This window comes from Dipteris shenzhenensis, chromosome 12 (assembly GCF_047967505.1).
Source record: "Dipteris shenzhenensis isolate YYH24624 ecotype China chromosome 12, Dip_SZ_1.0, whole genome shotgun sequence".
NCBI classification, from domain to species: Eukaryota; Viridiplantae; Streptophyta; class Polypodiopsida; order Gleicheniales; family Dipteridaceae; genus Dipteris; species Dipteris shenzhenensis.
Window position 1 is genome coordinate 19,906,710 of NC_141607.1, and position 4,773 is coordinate 19,911,482.

At 40.8% G+C, this 4,773-nt stretch overlaps 1 pseudogene across 1 annotated transcript; it reads right to left on the reverse strand.

The window, feature by feature from the left end:
* Positions 1-1,567: 1,567 nt before the first annotated feature.
* On the reverse strand, positions 1,568-3,704 carry LOC147895953 (putative aldo-keto reductase 1; annotated as a pseudogene). The gene is made up of 7 exons (XR_015541907.1): positions 3,657-3,704; positions 3,401-3,557; positions 3,111-3,313; positions 2,733-2,903; positions 2,434-2,530; positions 2,043-2,193; positions 1,568-1,913 (listed from the first exon to the last, which is right to left on the reverse strand). The product of XR_015541907.1 is annotated as a putative aldo-keto reductase 1 (transcript).
* Between the last annotated feature and the right edge of the window lie 1,069 nt (positions 3,705-4,773).

A 4,773-nucleotide genomic window follows, 5' to 3' on the forward strand; every position in this document is an offset into this window, starting at 1 on the left:
GGCTTGCAGATTAGTAAACTATTACGGTGGGCAAATTCTTTGTACACATATTTGTTACAATGATCACATTTTGGGCCTCATTTTTAAGCATCTTGAGTCTACTTTCTTGAGATTTGCAAATGCCATGTAGCATCATCATGCATCATTTCATGTTGCACTATGTTATATCGTTATGTTGTATCATCATGCATCAAGTAAGCATGCAACCCTCAGCTTTCGTGGGGGCTATTATTATTGTGAACAATAATAAACAAACCATAAATCAAACAAAAAGCCTAAATGCATAAACACGCATCAATACAATCTCTCCAAATAAATTTGGCACCTCAAATGAATATAAAGGCAAGTTGCACTATCTCCCCAATCCAAAAAGTTTGGCAAAAATCGCCTTGTGGAAATCTCATTACCTCACACAGACTCCTTCACATTCATTGGCTTGTAGTTGTGATCACCCCTTATCTCAATATGCTTGATATCAGAGTAGCTAACCATTTTCACAACCAAATGCAAATCTTGTTTTTAAACAAAAAGCCAAACTCGTGACATGCATTAATACAATCTCTCCAAATAAAATTGGCACCTTACACAAATAAAAAGATAAGTTGCATCATCTTCTCAGTCCATTTTTTAAATAGAAATGGCCTCTTGCAAATCTCCTTGCCTCGCATAATCTCCATTGCATTCATTGGTTTGCAGTTGTAGTTGACCCTTATCCCAATATGCTAGATATTGGAGTAGGTGACCACTTCTGTAATCACAATGAACACTCTCTCCTTGACACTCTTTGTCTCATGACTTAATTGTGATCCACGTTATCCCACCATGCTTTTTGCAGGAGTCTTGGACTACCATCTTACCTTATGAAGAGACCTCGAGTCTCTTGCAAGGGTTTTATTTTAAAAAAGGATGGGAAAGCCAACCAAAATGACCACCAATATATTTACAAATCTCAATAGTATAAATCATAATAATGGTTGTAATATCAACCATAATTAAAAAAAACCTTTGGTATAGTTGCTTGCACAATTGGTATAAATGCCATTTACAATCAGTATTAAGTATATTGCTGCCAATATACTTATTTAGTTTTTTCTATGTTACCAATCTGATGATGTTATGTTCATGCAATGTGATATTGCCAATGGGATGACATTATTTTCACGCAATTTCGGATGAAAAATGATGATCATGAATGATCGGGTGATGCAAACATGACAACGTGAGAAAAGTTCTTGGTTTGTATGGTAGCAAAGCATGCAAGTCTATGGGGAAATGTTTTTTCTTGGGAGAAGGAATTGGTGTTGGAAATATATCTCTATTTTCAAGGGCTTTGCCATCTTGTTATTCATGTTTGAGGATTTTAGAATGTCAATTGTTTGGTATGGATTGGTTGTCTTCCGTGATCTTACATATGTGGCTTTAATGATTCATCGGGGTCAATGGTGTTATTTGGTTCCTTGGTCAATAAAATTAGCATGATGCATCCAGAGCCTACATGTTATCATTGTAATCCTACGTCTACAATTATCCCTTGTTTGCTCTTTGGAGAATTCTCAACATGACGGGACCCAAAAATGTTTCACATAGTCTAATGTAAAATGTTGCATAATTTAGACCTACAACTATATAATGTGCCAATAGCAACTAGATGGGGAATAGAAAAAATGCTCTCAACACCATCACCATGTAAAAAGCCTCTCATATGAGACAATTTCTCAAATCTTTCAAGCTTCAAGCTTTTAGAGGTGGGGTGTGAGCATACTTATAAGTCAAATGTTCAAATTCCCCCCTATATCTTAGCCCTGCAACTTCATTGAGAGGAACGCACTCCGTCACCTCCTTCACCTCCTCCTTGGATAACTTTATTTTCAAGGACCGAGAGTTCTCATCAAAGTGTTTGATCTTTGTTGTACCTGCAAGTAAATTGTTCCAAAGAAGGAATCAGCTTGGCATACCTCAATCGTCTGAAGTATCAAAAGGCCATAAGAAAATGGGAGAAGAGAATACGTTCATGTGGGCTGAACATTTGTATATAAACTTGCCTGGGATGGGCACAACATCGTCTCCCTGATGCAGAACCCAGGCCAAGGCCAGCTGACCAGGTGTGCATCCATGCTTCTTCGCTAGAGTTGCAATCCGCTCGTAGAACACCTTATTCTTTTCCAAATTCTCTCCTTCAAACCGAGGTAATCCCTGCTTTTACATGAATCCAGAAACGGATTAATCAAGCTCGAAACTGAGATTCACGTCATGGACTACCCAATAAGCTACATTTTGAGATGGTGAGGACCATCGGACGGACTACCGAATAAGATATATTTTGAGATGGTGAGCATCATTCGGATCTAACTTCCAGTGTTTCAATCTAGCTTCTAGTGAAACTGCAGCCATAAAGGAACGCCGGAGGGCTATCGGAAAAGGTGCATTTCTTACGAGTCGGAAATCGGTTTTGTCCAAACTTTCGACAACTTTCCCTGAGAAAAAACCAAGCCCAAGGGGACTGTACGCCACTATCCCAATACCTAGTTCCCTGAAAATCGAACAAGCAATGTCAACACCAGAGAATCACGCATTTTGTTTCAACTCGACTTAACAATCGATTTGAGATGTCAAATTTTGTGTGGACTTCTGGCAAGGTTTGCCACAAAGATCGGCCCTTAAATCCTGTTCACTTAAACTAGTCTTCCTGCACCCGGCTTATCAAAGAGAACTCAGCTGGTGACCGTACAAACCTGCAGGTTGGAATCACGTCTTCTTCAACGTCCCTTGACCATAAAGACCATTCGAGCTGCACAGCAGTGATTGGATGAACAGCATGAGCTCTTCTAATGGTGTCGACACTGGCCTCAGACAGACCGATGTACTTGATTTTGCCTTCTTCCACCAGTTTCTTTAGTTCTCCCACATGTTTTCACGAGAAACAGGATCAAGCTGGAGCCATGAACAGTCTAAAACCAGTTGGGCGTCCAAAGAAATAGGCAATCCATATTCTTCTGGTAATTCTGCTGCGGAGAATAGGAAAGCCATTCATGAACGGATGTTTAAAATCACGTAATCGCATTTGGATCCGAAAGGACGTCTAAATCACAGTAGAGATAGAGGTAGAACAAACCGTTTCCTCTATGGGGACCGTTGTATCAACACGGTGCTGATAATAGAGATCGATGTAATCGACATCCAACCTCTTCAGGCTAGCCTCGCAGGCGCTGCGCACATACTCCCGCGACCCTTTCACACAAAAAATGCCGTTCTCGAAGACGTTTCCAAACTTGGTGGCGAGCTGGATTTTCTCGCGCGGGAAATGTTTGATGGCCTAGGAGGGAAAACAACGTTGTCAAAGAAATTCTGGACAGTCGTTCACATGAAATGAAGGCATGTCGTGAGGGGTTGCGATGCACACCTTGCCGACTAGAACCTCGTTTGTGAAGGGGCCATAAATGTCAGCAGTGTCGAGAAAAGTGGCTAGCGTGCTGGATGACAGCAATGCCGATATCGTCAGGCTGGGGAGGGCCGTAGAAAGCAGAGAGGCCCATGCAACCGAAGCCGAGGGGAGGGACCTGCGATGGAGTCGAGGAGGAGGTGGTGGAATCAAAATCGGAAGCAAGGGGAGAGAAAGGATGGCCAGATGGTGGAGAAAGGGAGGGAGGCGAGTTTACCTGGAGGCCTTGGGAGCCGAGGGGGCGAAGCATGGTGGTGGCTGAAACTGCAGTTTGAGAGATAGCAACAAAGAAGAGTGTGACACAAAATGAGAATGAAATATTAGACGAGCTTTTTGCTCTACTTATATAAACTAAATGGATTACACATTTTAATTCTTAGGTCCACTATGTCATCCTCGACGTTTCCTTCCGTTCGTAACACGTCTCTCACCTTCACACACGCTTCTGAACTAATTGGAGAATTTGGGAATCTCCCAAGTCCCACTTTCAAGTAAAGGGTTAAGATTTGACCATGTGGCAAAAAATTGAACCCTCATATGAAGGTGGGACTTGGGAGGATTCCCTAATATGATGTTTAGGTCCATGGATTCTACTTTCAAGTAATGGGTTCAAATTTGACCATTTGGCCAAATCTTAACCGTATTGGGAAGTCCCAAACTATTTGAAAATTCCCAAATTCCCTAATATAGAACCGCCGCAGTGGCAGTGAATCAGAATCACTTTTGCCCACATCATTTCGATTCTTCGGTTTTGGGCATTTCTCCCTCTCCAAAATGCAATCCCTCTTCTTGAGAAAATAAACGTTTTCTCAACATTTTCCAATATTTCCATTTTTCTTTTGATTGTTAAAATGGCATCTAGGAGGTTCAAATTATTCGCAAATACAATCCCTCTTGTTGAGAAAATAAACGTTTCCTGAGAATTTTCAAATATTTCATTTCTTCTTGTGATTGTTAAAATAGCATTTAGGAGGTTAAAAATATTTGCAGGCTTCGAGTCAATCAATTTATTATCTCTTCACGCTTCATCCCCCTTTAAACATTGCCAAGTGCATGGCGATTGAGAAAATTCATCAAACTTAAAAAGAAAAAAAGAAAGATGCTCCCAAGCCAACCCCCATCTCAATGCTCATCCTCACACGTGCCACTTCCTCACACACTCACCTACTTTACACAATGATTTATCTCTTCCCGCTTCACTCCCTTCAAACATTGCCAATTGCATGGCCATTAATAAAATTTCTCAAAGCTTTTTTTAAAAACAATAAAGAGAGAGATTTTGAAAAGAAGGAGGTGGTTGTAGCCCTACAAAAACTTACAAGTGATAAACTAGA